Source organism: Coregonus clupeaformis, chromosome 13 (assembly GCF_020615455.1).
Source record: "Coregonus clupeaformis isolate EN_2021a chromosome 13, ASM2061545v1, whole genome shotgun sequence".
In the NCBI taxonomy this organism is placed as follows: domain Eukaryota; kingdom Metazoa; phylum Chordata; class Actinopteri; order Salmoniformes; family Salmonidae; genus Coregonus; species Coregonus clupeaformis.
Genome location: NC_059204.1, coordinates 28,650,005 through 28,667,959, shown reverse-complemented (window position 1 = coordinate 28,667,959; position 17,955 = coordinate 28,650,005).

The window sequence follows — 17,955 nt, the reverse complement described above, 5'->3', positions numbered from 1 at the left end:
AGGTCTGTAATTTTTATCATAGGTACACTTCAACTGTGAGAGACGGAATCTAAACAAAAATCCAGAAAATCACATTGTATGATTTTTAAGTAATTAATTTTCATTTTATTGCATGATATAAGTATTTGATACATCAGAAAAGCAGAACTTAGTATTTGGTACAGAAACCTTTGTTTGCAATTACAGAGATCATACGTTTCCTGTAGGTCTTGACCAGGTTTGCACACACTGCAGCAGGGATTTTGGCCCACTCCTCCATACAGACCTTCTCCAGACCCTTCAGGTTTCGGGGCTGTCGCTGGGCAATACGGACTTTCAGCTCCCTCCAAAGATTTTCTATTGGGTTCAGGTCTGGAGACTGGCTTGGCCACTCCAGGACCTTGAGATGCTTCTTACGGAGCCACTCCTTAGTTGCCCTGGCTGTGTGTTTCGGGTCGTTGTCATGCTGGAAGACCCAGCCATGACCCATCTTCAATGCTCTTACTGAGGGAAGGAGGTTGTTGGCCAAGATCTCGCGATACATGGCCCCATCCATCCTCCCCTCAATACGGTGCAGTCGTCCTGTCTCCTTTGCAGAAAAGCATCCCCAAATAATGATGTTTCCACCTCCATGCTTCACGGTTGGGATGGTGTTCTTGGGGTTGTACTCATCCTTCCTCTTCCTCCAATCACGGCGAGTGGAGTTTAGACCAAAAAGCTCTATTTTTGTCTCATCAGACCACATGACCTTCTCCCATTCCTCCTCTGGATCATCCAGATGGTCATTGGCAAACTTCAGACGGGCCTGGACATGCGCTGGCTTGAGCAGGGGGACCTTGCGTGCACTGCAGGATTTTAATCCATAACGGCGTAGTGTGTTACTAATGGTTTTCTTTGAGACTGTAGTCCCAGCTCTCTTCAGGTCATTGACCAGGTCCTGCCGTGAAGTTCTGGGCTGATCCCTCACCTTCCTCATGATCATTGATGCCCCACGAGGTGAGATCTTGCATGGAGCCCCAGACCGAGGTTGATTGACCGTCATCTTGAACTTCTTCCATTTTCTAATAATTGTGCCAACAGTTGTTGCCTTCTCACCAAGCTGCTTGCCTATTGTCCTGTAGCCCATCCCAGCCTTGTGCAGGTCTACAATTTTATCCCTGATGTCCTTACACAGCTCTCTGGTCTTGGCCATTGTGGAGAGGTTGGAGTCTGTTTGATTGAGTGTGTGGACAGGTGTCTTTTATACAGGTAATGAGTTCAAACAGGTGCAGTTAATACAGGTAATGAGTGGAGAACAGGAGGGCTTCTTTAAAAAAAACTAACAGGTCTGTGAGAGCCGGAATTCTTACTGGTTGGTAGGTGATCAAATACTTATGTCATGCAATAAAATGCAAATTAATTACTTAAAAATCATACAATGTGATCTGGATTTTTGATTTGATTGATTTTAGATTCCGTCTCTCACAGTTGAAGTGTACCTATGATAAAAATTACAGACCTCTACATGCTTTGTATGTAGGAAAACCTGAAAAATCGGCAGTGTATCAAATACTTGTTCTCCCCACTGTAGATATTAGGGATGAGGTATATAAATATTAGGGCTGAAGTATATAGATATTAGGGCTGAGGTATGTAGATATTAGGGCTGAGGAATATAGATATTAGGGCTCAGGTATATAGATATTAGGGCTGAGGATTATAGATATTAGGGCTGAGGTACATATATATATTAGGCCTGAGGTACATAGATATTAGGGCTGAGGAATATAGATATTAGGGCTGAGGTACAAAGATATTTGGGCCTAGGTATATAAATATTAGGGCTGAGGAATATAGATATTAGGGCTGAGGAATATAGAAATTAGGGCTGAGGTACATAGATATTAGGGCTGAGGTATATAAATATTAGGGCTGAGGAATATAGATATTAGGGCTGAGGTACATAGATATTAGGACTGAGGTATATAGATATTAGGGCTGAGGAATATAGATATTAGGGCTGAGGAATATAGATATTAGGGCTGAGGTATATAGATATTAGGGCTGAGGAATATAGATATTAGGGCTGAGGTACATATATATATTAGGGCTGAGGTACATAGATATTAGGGCTGAGGTATATAGATATTAGGGCTGAGGAATATAGATATTAGGGCTGAGGTATATAGATATTAGGGCTGAGGAATATAGATATTAGGGCTGAGGAATATAGATATTAGGGCTGAGGTATATAGATATTAGGGCTGAGGTACATAGATATTAGGGCTGAGGTATATAGATATTAGGGCTGAGGAATATAGATATTAGGGCTGAGGTATATAGATATTAGGGCTGAGGAATATAGATATTAGGGCTGAGGAATATGGGAAAATGTTGGTTACTTGTAATATATGCAGTGCACTGTATGTTCCCATCGGTCGCTATTTACATACTTTTCAATATATACTGTATATATTTTTAAAAGCATTATGGATTACTAATGGAATAAGATTAGCATAGTAGCATGTCTGGGAAACATTGGGGAACAAATTGTTTAACTCATGGTCACTGTTCTACAATTGTCACCCAAGTCTCGCATGAAGTAATGGGAAAGCCCAGGGTTATTCCATTATGGAATTCATGCAACAATTCTTAGCCTAAAGAATTTCTGGAAGCAACATAATTTCCCCCAAAATGTATTTAACTGGTGCCCTGAAAAAGAACCACAGTGCTAGATGAAGTGTAACTCCTCTCTCAGGTACGGGATTGCTTTTTGAGGAAAGGCTATGTTGCTCAGGGAATGTCTGCCTAAAATAATGGTGCACATTATTTATGAATTCAGATTGTGTAACCTGTCTGACTGCCAGAAATTATTCAAAAGTAATTAGTTGCTTGTTATTTTAACTATGGATGAAAGGACACAGGAACAAAATGAACATTAAACAGCATTGCATCACGGTGAGAGAGCTTGCGTTAGATTAGAGTTTTCACACCAGAGACATACAGTACGACATAACCATATCCTAAAAGCTGTTCCCTAATAATAATAATGATAGATTTATTTTATCTAGTGCTTTTCATTACAAACAGAATTTCAAAGCACTTTAAAAACCCTAGTCACTTGGTTTGGATATACTGACACTGAAATATATGTATTTCATTGCTCTCTTTGCATATGATGAGAATGATGATGAAAAGGAAATTGATGGTCTTACTTGACATGTCGGGGTAAGGAGATGAGGCCCTGAAATGTAAATTAGATGAACACAGCCCTCGTGAAGTTGGGACTAATATCCAGTGTGATGTGTCATTCTACCATAGATATGGGGCATGTTTGATTATGTACAGCATAGATGACAATCTCATGCGAGCACACTTGAGTTGTATTCTAAGCCATGTGTCACTGCTCCTTGGCATTTGTATGATCACTTATTCATACCATGTCAGGCTGCTGCATACACCGTAGAACTGGCTTCAGACATGTCACAGGTTTAAGTCTCAACTGCTGACAAGTTGGGGCCAAAGTTGCACTTTAAATGCAGCAACTACTGTGTTCAGTTCGACATGAACAAATCATTCAGCAGGGAGTGCTTGTTTTTTTATTTTTTTAAGAAAAAGGTGTGGAAAGAGTAATGGCTTTTGGGAGCTCTATAATTCAAACTAATTAATATGCATGCGTGGCCTCACTCCAAAATCAAAAGCCATCTCAGGCTGTGTTTAAAGCAACAGGAGGCCTTGACACACTATTTACTTCTCTCTTTGGGGTGCACTGTGGTAGAAGACAGGGAAACTAGCTACCACCACATTCTGTGCTAGCAGGGGGGAAAGTACCAAGTTATGTAACCTGCTGTAGTTACTATTATCTATGATTAATGCTGAGTTCTGAGTCTCCCCAACACCTCACCTCATTACATTCCGAATGCTTTGTTTGTTGCTAATGGCAACAATGCCTCAGACTTCAATCATAACATTGTGCATTTTCAGCACGCAACACTCTTGTTTACACCCTGTCAAAGGTGTTAACCATATTATGGCTGACACATCTCCCAAACTGCTTCCTATCGCATCCCTGTGCCCTTAAAAGAGTGATGTTTCATGGACATTTATATTGGATATTCATGCGAAGCCAATTCCATTGTTAACTTTTTGTGCATTTCTGTACACAATACGCTACGATTACATTTTCCTGTAGTGGCAGCCGACCTGATAATGTTGAAATTCAACTAGTATGTAAGTACATAGGTTTTATTAGCATACAAATTACTTTTATGTACTACAAAAACTTTTGTATTGCTCTCTAATGACTCAGTCAGCAGTTGACTTGTTTGACAAGTAAATAAAATGGCATGACGGTCAACTTTCTCAGGGATCCACTTCAGGCTCTGCAAATCAATCTCACATTAAACTATGCCCAAGTCTTGGTTTTACTCTTTAATTAATCACAAGCCCAAAGAGGCATGTCCTTCTACATGAATTAAAACCCTTGATTATGGAGTCACTCATGTTTAATTTACAAAATATGTTAATGTCAAAAGATACATTGCAGTCATAAAATATGAAGAGGACCCCAGGGCAAAAATATCTTCCTCTCAAAAAGATCAAAAAAGAAAAGAAAAAGACACCAGCACACAAGCAGGCCACTCAAGTGTCTAGTTGATCCTCTTATCTCATGCTGAAATGCAATGGAGTATTCGATTGGCGGAGTGTGACCAGTTTGGACCAAAATGGGCGTACTCACTACACAAGCCATGGTTACGTCAGCACTGTTTGTCTGCTGGGATAGCAACACACACATACACATAACAAATGAGAACTGAATGTGTCTTTCGGTACATAAAAACATGGCCATACAATAAACTAATCATAGTTAGACTATTGCAGAAATACTTTTTTGGTTCGCTAAGCTTCTTCAAACATGGCTATTTGAAAACGAATTTAAGTGGTTGTTGAGCTTGGAGAACATGTACATACAAAAAAAATATGAATCCATTGACAATATACAAACATTTGGCATAGTTGTACTTATTTACTTACCCCACAGCCAGCATTAGCATCACTTCTAGTGAAATAATGGGAGTGGTAGGGCCTATGCAGTCGTGTAAAAAGTACCCAATTGTCATACTTGAGTAAAAGTAAAGATAACTTAATAGAAAATGACTCAAGTAAAAGTGAACATCACCCAGTAAAATACTACTTGATTAAAAGTCTTAAAGTATTTGGTTTAAATATACTAAAGTATCAAAAGTAAATGTAATTGCTAAAATCTACTTAAGTATCAAAAGTAAAAGTATAATTAATTCAAAATGTAACAATTACTTTTGGGTGTCAGGGAAAATGTATGGAGTAAAAAGTGCATTATGTTCTTTAGGAATGTAGTGAAGTAAAAGTAAAAGTAGTCAAAAATATCAATAGTAAAGTAAAGTACAGATGCCCCAGGAAACTACTTAAGTACTTTACACAAATGGGCCTATGGCAGGATACTTCTAAAACCATGTCTAAATCCTAAAAGTCATTTTAAACCAAATGTTGTAGTAGCCCAAATACCATAACAGGTTGAATATATAGTATTATAATATTTTAGAAATTCTTGTATTGATATAACATTTAGAATAGCTCGTTTTTGGAGAACACACACCAATACAGCACAATGTGTACGTTTAGAAGGTAGCTGGTACTGTATCTGTATTACAGTTCTACCTAGTATTCATACCACTGACAGACTTTTATGAGCTGTTTTGACTGCAACTAAGCATATATGTAAGGTAATTTAGATTTTGTACTCGGTCATACCTAGTTATAACCAGTTATAACCATAGGCGAGTACATAAGGCGCTCCATCTCTGCAGGTGATCAGTCTATCTGTTCAAAATCAAGGATACACGTCCCCCTCCACCTTCTGATAATATGCATAAATTAATATTATGTTTCCAGATTTGCCCTAGAATAACTACTTTTCGGGGAATACACACCAGTACAGCTCTCTGTGTAGACGTACAGCATATCTGAGATCTGTATTGCAGTTCTATCAAGTATTTACACCAGACTTTGCATACCATTGGCAAATTTGTATATGCACAAAAATAAGGTAATTTTGATTTTGTACACAGTCATATAATACGTGGTATAAAAAAGTACAATCTTAGGCGAGTACACGAGGAGCTATATCTCTGCAGGTGATCTGTCTACCTGGTCAAATTCACTAATACAGGTCCCCCATCCACCATCTGATGGTATAGGTAACGTGGTATTATGTCTCCAGACAAATCTAGATTCAAATAAAGGTCCTATATATCAAATTACTATAGAAGGAATTAGATGTTTTTGTCTGGGGTCAAAATGACCCCAAAGGACTTGCATTTAGATTTATTAAGAACAAGTTGATTGGCAAAGTCATGAAAAATTGAAAGAATTTAATAAACCACTTTTGGGCTATGATCAAAAATATGCCTCTGGGGTCAAAATGACCCCAGTCCATAGTATGAAGGTTAATACAGTGAGGGAAAAAAGTATTTGATCCCCTGCTGATTGTGTACGTTTGCCCACTGACAAAGAAATGATCAGTCTATAATTTTAATGGTAGGTTTATTTGAACAGTGAGAGACAGAATAACAACAAAAAAATCCAGAAAATTTTTATAAATTGATTTGCATTTTAATGAGGGAAATAAGTATTTTGCCCCCTCTCAATCAGAAAGATTTCTGGCTCCCAGGTGTCTTTTATACAGGTAACGAGCTGAGATTAGGAGCACACTCTTAAAGGGAGTGCTCCTAATCTCAGCTTGTTACCTGTATAAAAGACCCCTGTCCACAGAAGCAATCAATCAATCAGATTCCAAACTCTCCACCATGGCCAAGACCAAAGAGCTCTCCAAGGATGTCAGGGACAAGATTGTAGACCTACACAAGGCTGGAATGGGCTACAAGACCATTGCCAAGCAGCTTGGTGAGAAGGTGACAACTGTTGGTGCAATTATTCGCAAATGGAAGAAACACAAAATAACTGTCAATCTCCCTCGGCCTGGGGCTCCATGCAAGATCTCACCTCGTGGAGTTGATCATGAGAACGGTGAGGAATCCGCCCAGAACTACACGGGAGGATCTTGTCAATGATCTCAAGGCAGCTGGGACCATAGTCACCAAGAAAACAATTGGTAACACACTACGCCGTGAAGGACTGAAATCCTGCAGTGCCCGCAAGGTCTCCCTGCTCAAGAAAGCACATATACAGGCCCGTCTGAAATTTGCCAATGAACATCTGAATGATTCAGAGGAGAACTGGGTGAAAGTGTTGTTGTCAGATGAGACCAAAATTGAGCTCTTTGGCATCAACTCAACTCGCCGTGTTTGGAGGAGGAGGAATGCTGCCTATGTGGTCCTCTGTAGCTCAGCTGGTAGAGCACGGCGCTTGTAACGCCAGGGTAGTGGGTTCGATCCCCGGGACCACCCATACACAAAAATGTATGCACGCATGACTGTAAGTCGCTTTGGATAAAAGCGTCTGCTGAATGGCATATTATTATATTTTAATATGACCCCAAGAACACCATCCCCACCGTCAAACATGGAGGTGGAAACATTATGCTTTGGGGGTGTTTTTCTGCTAAGGGGACAGGACAACTTCACCGCATCAAAGGGACGATGGACGGGGCCATGTACCGTCAAATCTTGGGTGAGAACCTCCTTCCCTCAGCCAGGGCATTGAAAATGGGTCGTGGATGGGTATTCCAGCATGACAATGACCCAAAACACACGGCCAAGGCAACAAAGGAGTGGCTCAAGAATAAGCACATTAAGGTCCTGGAGTGGCCTAACCACTCTCCAGACCTTAATCACATAAAAAATCTGTGGAGGGAGCTGAATGTTCGAGTTGCCAAACATCAGCCTCGAAACCATAATGACTTGGAGAAGATCTGCAAAGAGGAGTGGGACAAATTCCCTCCTGAGATGTGTGCAAACCTGGTGGCCAACTACAAGAAATGTCTGACCTCTGTGATTGCCAACAAGGGTTTTGCCACCAAGTACTAAGTCATGTTTTGCAGAGGGGTCAAATACTTATTTCCCTCATTAAAATGCAAATCCATTTATAACATTTTTGACATGCGTTTTTTTGGATTTTTTTGTTGTTATTCTGTCTCTCACTGTTCAAATCAACCTACCATTAAAATTATAGACTGATCATGTCTTTGTCAGTGGGCAAACGTACAAAATCAGCAGGGGATCAAATACTTTTTTCCCTCACTGTATGTGAACGTGTTAAATTACATTCTGCTGTACTTTGCTCTTTACAATGTACTGTATGAGCCAGAAAGAAAATTGATTCTCTTGTCAAAACAAAGCGGTTTTCGAAACCTGGGCACCTCCAATAATCCATTGGTCTGATTAATTCAGAGGACCAATCACAGATAAGGATGGGTTTCTTTTTTTCTATTATTTTGTAAAGCATGGACTGAAACAGGAAAGGAATGTGAAACCTGGTAAACTGATTTAAAGTCTCTACCCTCTTCCCTTTTCTCAAATCCTGTGTGAATGTTTTATGTAAATGCTGTGAAAATCGCCAACTAAAAGGCTAAGGGGCTTTGCAGGTCTAATTCTCCTCTGTTTCTCCTTCACACATTGGTGTGGTCATGTAACATGTGTTGTCAGTAGAATACAAAACAAGATTTAAAGTTGTTCTGGGACAATTGTAATAAGAATATATTGTCTGATTCACAAGTGATGCAACCAGGCAGCCCACTGGGCACACACTGTTTGAATCAATGTTGTTTCCACGTAATTTCAATGAAATAATGTTGAACCAACATGGAATAGACGTTGAATTGACGTCTGTGCCCAATGCGAGACAATGTAAAACCTTGACTCACAGTTATCACAATGAAAACATATTTATTGTAACTTCACCATCCATTATCTGATCCCCATTTCAACATTTATAAAGGCCCAATAAACGCATCAAGTTTAGAGGCCTGCTCAAGGTCCCCCTGACAATAACATCAATGAGCACCTTCCTTTGTTCTCAGCAGGGCGCTGAGGGAGTGTTTCTCCTCTGAGTCACATAAACTAAATGGAATATTTATGAATGCCATTTCCACCTGCTTGAATAGAAATGAAATTGACCCTGCCGTAATCTAGCTACAGGGCACAGAGCTTCCCACGGGACTGTGAGTATGTTGATGTTTTTTCTCCAGCCAGACAGATAGGACGTCCAGGACCAGGAAGTTAATGAAGTATACAAATGCTGCTTAGTCATGATTAAGAGCCTGGCTCAAACTGGAATAGAGAGAGGTTTTCTGCTTTAAAACCGACTTGGCTCCTTAGAGAAATATTATGAATGTATGGATATGGGTGGATGCTACAGTATAACCAACCTCCATGGCAGCCCTATAGTATCTTGCAACCAGATTTCCCATTCAGACAGCAGCCAGGAATCTAACTCTTTTCACAATTTGACCCGGCTTTGAAGAGTCAAAGTAGATCATTGGGTTACCTGTACATAACTTTCTTGAATCAAGTTTTCGAGGCCCCTGTTTACAAAGTTGAAATATAAGTTGAGCAAAACTTCACTTTTCTTCTAATCAGAATGGCAGATCTTGCCAATCATTTAGAGTGCAACAATTACGCAATTGGGCACGAGGGGGTGTGGTATATGGCCAATATAACACGGCTAAGGGCTGTTCTTACGCACAATGCCTGGATACAGGCCTTAGCCGTGGTATATTGGCCATGTACCACAAACCCTCAAGGTGCCTTATTGCCATTATAAACTGGTTACCAAAGTAATTAGAACAGTAAAAATAATGTTTTTGTCATATCCGTGGTATACGGCTTTCAGCCAATCAGTATTCATGGCTCGAACCACCCTGTTTATAATGTGAAATAGAGCATGAGTTTAGGGATGTTAAAGTTTTACTTTGAGAGGAGCTTCATATTTAATCTCTGCTATCTTCTGGCTTTTCACCTAAAAACATATAGTACTTCTGAATGACCGTATGTGGCAGGACTTACTTATAGCACTGGATATATCATCATTTTCCCGAAAGGTCTGCAGACTTTTGGCAGATTTTGCATTAACCCCATGCAACCAGGGCCATAACTACTTTGAAAATCAATTACGGGTGAACAGCTAAATATTGCTTCCAGCGTTGATCAAAGCTCAGAACGCTTATATTCTTGATCTGACTGAGTTCTAATCACACCTGCCTCTTTGTGAACGTGTGGAATCACGAACAGTGGTTTGATCGTTCTGTTCGCTTCGTCGCCCAGATATGCCTTTTTAGCAGCACATTCACCACTCTCTCGTGAAACGAACTACCCCAGCTCTGAGTCAAATCAAATCCAATCAAATCACATTTTATTTGTCACATACACGTGTTTAGCAGATGTTATAGCGGGTGTAGCGAAATGCTTGTGCTTCTAGCTCCGACAGTGCAGTATTATCTAACAATTACACAACATATACCCAATACACACAAAAAAGTAAGGAATGGGATTTAAGAATATATACATATATGGACAAGCAATGACAGAGCGGCATGGACTAAGATACAGAAGAATATTATATAATAGAATGCAGTATATACATATGAGATGAGTAGTGCAAGATATGTAAACATTATTAAAGTGACTAGTGTTCCATTTCTTAAAGTGGCCAGTGATTTCAATAGGCAGCAGCAGACTCTAATGTGCTAGTGATGGCTATTTAACAGTTTGATGGCATTGAGATAGAAGCTGTTTTTCATTCTCTCGGTCCCAGCTTTGATGCACCTGTACTGACCTCACCTTCTGGATGATAGCGGGGTGAACAGTCAGTGGCTCGGGTGGTTGATGTCCTTGATGATCTTTTTGGCCTTCCTGTAACTTTGCTTTACAGAGAGTAGGCTACTGAGACAGACAGTGATGTGGCCTCAGTGGTGAGGCTGAGGCAGGCTGCAATACATGCAGGAGGAAGCAGAGGAGACAGAGCGAGGAAGCAAGCAGAGAGAGAGGGTAGTACAGTGGTTCCCATACTGGGGGTCGGGGCCCCATGTGAGGTCCCCTGAGAAAATCTGTAACAATCCTGTCAAATAAGTTAGGAACTTTAAAAAAGAAGATATGTTTAAATATGAACATCTGCACATGGCCTAGCTTCCCTATAGGCCTACATTGAAATGCAATCAAAAGGCAAACAATATTGTTCATACGTTTTTGTTTATATCGGTGGTTGTTCGTTTTATCTCAATTGCCAACTGGAGTTTATCGTTTACCCATTACCCACCTTTGTTTTTTTACCACTACATCACTCATATTAATACAGAATCGTCAATAATATTCTAATAATTAATGTGAAGGTGATAATGCGATCATCTGTGTGCTCCATTGATGTCTGTTTGTGCGGAGCTTGGTTAGTAATGCCTAGGAATACAAATGTGAACGCTATGTATTTTGAGAAAAGAGACACAGTATCTACGTGTCAGTATGAATCATTTCTCATATTTCCCCCCTGTCAGGTGTATAACATTACAATTGTATGGCTAATAGGCTATGTGTTTGTAGATGGACTGAGGTGAATGAACCTACAGCAGCCAAGGTGATAATGGCTTTTTGCTGTTCTCCAAATAGCATTTTTAAGTTTTTAACTTTTATAGAAATGCAGTAAATGAGCTTCAACTTTCAAAAAAAATTCTGGGCCTCACTAAAACTCAAATCCTGGTTACGGCCCTGTCTGCAACAAAGACTACATTTACACCAAGTCCTATAACCTTTAATTATCCTCTACATGCAGAGAGCACATCTTCAGTATTCAACAGTCAGTAGAAAGTGTATTCCAATCCACACTCTAGCTGACCCAACACTGTACAATCCAGTCATTGTTATTGTAGCTCTAAATATGCATGGCAGTTCCCCCTGGGACAATTAACAGGTGATGAGAGATGGACTTTATTTAAAGGGAAGGACAATGCTACCCTGGGGTGGCAGAACAAAACGGCAGCAAGTGGTGGACTCAAAAATATCTAGTGAATGGTCTCATGAAATCAAATCATCAAGTGCACATCAAGGCATCCTCAAAACACATCTCCTTTTTCTAGTTCAAGCATTGGTGAGCAACAACAATGCCAGCCCTCCATTTCACACATCAGGCCTCCCGAGTGGTGCCGCGATCTAAGGCACTGCATCGCAGTGCTAGAGGCGTCACTACAGACCCGGGTTCGTTCTCAGGCTGTGTCACAACTGGCCTGACCGGGAGTCCCATAGGGGGGCGCACAATTGGCCCAGCGTCATCCGGGTTAAGGGTGGGTTTGGCCGGTGGGGGGGCTTTACTTTACTCATCGCGCTCTAGCGACTCCTTGTGGCCGACTCCTTGTGGCGGGCCGGGCGCCTGCAGGCTGACCCCGGTCGTCAGTTGAACAGTGTTTCCTCAAACACATTGGTGTGGCTGGCTTCCGGGTTAAGCAGGCGGGTGTTAAGAAGCGCAGTTTGGCGGGTCATGTTTCACATTTCGTACATCAAAGTTGAGTCTGGAGTATTTCAAGTTCATTCCTGCAACATTCTGTCTAGTAAAATGAGTAATGTATACTCTTACTGCTCCCATAGGTAAGAAAACCCCACCAGAATGTGTAAAGGGGAAATTGTAGAATATCATGTATCAACAAAACACACCATCAAGTCCAATGTAAGAGAGTGTCCTCCGAATCCTATCTTGAAATCAAATTTTTACTATTATTATTACCACAGTCTACAGTACTGTATGTGCTGCAGTTTAATCCATTCCGACCTATAGAACGTGACATGGATCTTGCTGTGAAGGTCTACCCTCGTTATTTACTGTCTTAATAAAGCTTATCTAAAGGTCTACTTGACTGCATCTCCTCAGCTCTGTGTTATTCATCATGGAGAGATGATGGGGTGACATAAACACACACACACACAGACACACACACACAGACACACACACACACACACACAGAGAGACCTACACACAGAGACCTACACACAGTCGGTATCACACCCACTGAAACAGGATTAATAAACCGGCATCTGAGAAACAGTGGAGAGGACAGTTATGAATGATGAGTTAAGATAGCTAATTTTTATAGAGTGATAATCTATTTGGGTTGGGTTCCTCCCAGAGGCCTCACACTTCAAACATTATCTAACTGTCAACTGCCACTATGACTGTGGGAGGTGGGGTTTTCCACCAGCTATTTTCTTGCAAACTCCTGTACAAGCATCTAGAGTTATCAAGCGTGGGTGTGAGATAGGTGATTGAGTTGGAGATTTCCACCAAGGCACAAACAATCTACAAGCGCAGGTAATTAAAAGTTGTGGTCAATGATTAATCAATACTGTTTATCTAAGCCTCAGTGACCTGATGGAACGTGTCAGTGGCCAAGCCATGGAGCGTTTCACACTGTTGCTAACACAGAGGAAGTGCTGATCACAGTCACTGCCCAGACCCGATCAATAGGACTTTGAAGTAATGAAAATGTGCTGCTGATCGGAATCTAATGAGAGTTCACTCAAACCCCTCGAATTCCCCTGTTATACATTGTACCTGTAAAACAAGCATATTAGTAAGACCGGAGTTAGTACATAGTCCATCCAAAAATATGGATTCATAACATGTCAACATTAATCAAGCCCAGAGGCACTGGCCTTAAAGCTGAGATCTGCACAATGTTCCCACAATGTTCTGGCAATGGTGCAGGATACCCAGCTAGCACATAATGTTCTGAGAACCATATGTTTCTTAGGTGGGAATTTCAGTACTTCAGCATAATCTTTCCTACAGGTTTCCTCGTGGTTCTATTTAAAATCATGTTCTCAGAACATACAGAGAATGTTAAGAAACAACGTTCCTCTTTGGGAATTTCAATACTTCAGCATAACGTTTTCTGCAGGTTTCCTCATGGTTCTATTTAAAGTCATGTTCTCAGAACATTAAGAAAACTTTCCATAAAAACCAGAAGAAAACAGAATGTTAATTAAAACATATACATTCCGTTCTTCACATCAACAAAACTCTCTATATCCTCAATCTTGTTAACTGTGTTGAGGTGTAATTGTCCACACCTGATCTTGATGAGTTTCTGAATTGACTAAAACGAATCGCTTTGTATGAGTTAAAAAATATAACATGCAGTGGACTAATTCCATGGATAGAGAACAGAAGATCATAGGTTCAAATCTCAGTGATGCTGTGCCTCAATAAAAAAAAAGTGTTTGCATTAATGCCTAAGCAAATTAATTTCCATGTGTCCTATCTGTGCTTGGAGTTCAAAACAATTAGCCTAAGCTATCAATATTACAGTATTAAAAGTATTTCTGAAACATTCAGTAAAACAAAAAAAATCTGTTCTCAGAACATTAATACAACTTTCTGGGAACTATAGTAAAATATTCTCAGAAACATTCCTGAAACCTAAAAATGAACATTCCCAGAACAGGTGAAATTTTCATTTCCGTTGTCAGAACGTTTAAAAACTTTACATTTTACCGGTCAGGAAATGTATTGTTTCATTCCCAGAATCAAAGGGAAACCAAAAACGTGCATTCCTGCAGCTTCCAAACAACCAAATGTGCTAGCTGGGATGTTGTGTTTGTAAACAGAGAGGTGTGTCTTAGAAAATGTAACTGCTGCTGAGTTATTTGTAGTGTTTGGAAACCGACCCCTTATCTTTGATTGATTTTGTTACCACAGAATTCAAATAACTGAATGGCCGTTACAAAGATGTTTATGGTGCACACCACCCCTCTGTTTACAAACACAAATACAATGCTATTTTTCAGAAAACAAGTTAACTACTGACTTTCAGCATGTATACAGAGAAGGACACTCAACTTGTACTGCACTGATGACAGATGACAGATGAGCTGTACTGTTAGATATCAGTGTAGCCTTTGATGTTATTGATCATAAATTGCTATGGCTTTAAATCACCTGCCATCCCATGGTTGGAGTGTTATTTATCCAATTGAACCCAGAGATTGTTCTTCAATGGAAGCTTCTCTAACAGCATATATGTACTGTGCCGTGTCCTTCAGGGAAGTTACCTTGGGCCGTTACTCTTCTCTATTTTTACAAACGATCAAATCTTGCCACTGGTCTTACATAGAGCTAGAATGACCATGTATGTGGATGATTCCACACTCTAAATGTCAGCACCCAAAGCCAGTGAACTCACTGAAATTCTAAATAAGGAGTTAGTATCAGAATGGGTGATTCATAATAAACTGGTCTTAAATACATCTCAAACTAAAAGCATTGTATTTGGTTCAAAACATTCTCTAAGACCTAATGTTGTGCGTTAAGGGTGTGACCATTGCGCAATAACTAGTTGTTCAGGCTCTGGTCTTGTCGCATCTTGATTACTGTCTGGTAATATGGTCAAGCGCAGCAACGAAATATCTAGTAAAGCTGCAGCTGGCTCAAAACAGAGCAGCTCGCTTTGCCCTTAACTGCACATACATAACTAACATCAACAACATGCATGCCAGTCTTTCCTGGTTGAGGGTTGACGAGAGATGAACTGCATCTCTGTTTTGAAAATGCCAGATTGTCTGCATAATCAAATAATATTCAGCTCAGACACCCATACATACCCCACAAGATATGCCACCAGGGGTCTCTTCACAGTCCCCAAGTCCAATGCGAATTCACGTCAACACAGAGTATTATACAGAGCCATGATCGAATGGAACTCCTTTCCATCTCCAGTTACTCAAGCAAACAGCAAAATTACCTTTAAAAAACAGATTAAACAACATCTCATGGAAACGTGGGGACTGTGAGGGACACACAAGCACATGCACACACAGACACACTAACACACATAATTATTTTGTTGTATTGTTAGTATTACTTTTTTGTTGTATTGTTTGTATATCGTTGTATTTTAAATCTGTGTGACTGTCCTTGTCTATCAGTGTATCAGTGTTTTGTTACTTTTCATGTTTTGTGTTATTAGTGGACCCCAGGAAGAGTAGCTGCTGCTTCTGCAAAAGCTAATGGGGACCCAAATAAACAATCAAACAACCAAACAATCACCACCCCTCTGTTTACAAACATCAATGTTTATGGTGCACAGTGGGTGGAAACAGAGATAGGGGGTTGTGGCTTTAAGTACAGGTTTGTAAAACCACCCAGTCATTACATAAGTCATGTACTGTAGGAGGTAATACGATTATTCCACTAAGTATCCCAGTGTGAGTGGCATTGTATTACTCACCTGAAGTGTATTCTCAGAGACGGCTGCAACGCATTGGCAAGGTCATGACAATGCAGTTACGTTATGTTTGTCATCACTCAGGATGTTCTACAGTTAAGAGATAAGATGGGAATGGCCAGAGATGTATGAGACACACTCCACATACTGTAATCTGTGAGCATCTGCAGTCACTGTAGAATACACTGCATGTCCTCTCCGAAACCAAGCCCTGTCTTGTTATTCCAAAAGTCCTGCTGACAGATGACATGAGCAGCATGAGACTGCCACACTAACCATGGCTTTAAAACACAGCCTTTGAAGAAGAGGGAGAAGAGTGAGATTGTGAATCCGCCCCGTACACCACCAGTGAATGCGCACTCACAAGGCACAGCAGATTGCTTCATAACGGAGCTAAATAAATGTGGGCTGCCCGTACGTCTTGGGATCTGGGAGACGAGCGTTGGAGAGACAAAAGGGGACGAGGAGGAAAAGCAGAGGAGTCTGACAGCCCAGAATAAATGACTCAACATCAAAACCCCTCACATCTCCCACCACATCCCCCCAGACTTGGAGGAACAGAACAGAAGCATTGTGCTACTCTGGGAGGCTGTTCATTAGGTGCTTGGATGTGTTTGCTGCACACTCTTTCGCTTCAAAGAAAAAGCTTTTCTGGCAGAAGGACAGTTAAGTTACGTTTTGGGTAACAAGCAGCCTGGCCTTGTAAAATGTGAAAACTCAAAGCCACTTAATAATCAAGTGCTGTCTTGAGAGAGGGATAGTATTTAAATGGGTTACTAGTGGATGTTAAATAGCTTACAGATGGGATGTCCATCTATGTCCAGCTATGTAAACCTAAATAACCAGATAAATATTTCAATATCTAGGAGAACAGTAAGTGCAGTATTGAGAATAGTCTAGAAGACAAATAATGCCTCCATCCATTTTACAAAAAAATAATACAAATAATACAAATGAAATGACTTGAAGATGTCATTTCTGACATTGAAATGAAGCAGCTCCCCCTATTGGCGATGAGGACTGCAGGTATTGTGAGTCTTAGTGTGGGAGACAGTTAATTACTCCAGGGGGTAAAATGTATTGTGGAGCCACACTGGTGGAAAGAACCAATCACTTGGAAATGAATGACAACTTAATTTGTCCTTTGGAAAGAAAGAGAAATGACTGTCACAGCTCTCACCTTCCATTGCATCTTAATCAGTCAGAGGTGATGTAAAGTACAGGTAAATGTCTGCTTTGCCAACAAAATATAACAGCTACATAATACAAAGACAAAAGAAACGGTGTGCCCAAATCATTGCCAAGTTGGTTCTTTTTCTAGGCCTGTTACATAATTGGACACTCATGCTAAATTACATTGAGTGTACAAAACATTAAGAATACCTTCCTAATATTGAGTTGCACCAGAGCAGCGGAAGAATTTAGTGTGAGTCATCTGGCTAGATATTATGTGTACCTTCTCTTTGAGTAGCTCATGCTAAAACCTACTAATTGACAGAATTTTCACATTCATAGTTAATCTTTTGTTTTCGGAATATCATGCATGACCAATACTTCCCACAGTTGTGTCAAATTGGCTAGATGTCCTTTGGATAGTAGGCTATTTTTGATACACACTGGAAACTGTTGAGTGTGAAAAACCCAGCAGCATTGCAGTTCTTGACACACTCAAACTCTACTATAACGCATTCAAAGACACTTCAATATTTTGTCTTGCCCATTCACCCTCTGAATGGCATACATACACAATCCATAACTCAGTTGTCTCAAGGTTTTAAAATCCTTATTTAACCTGTCTC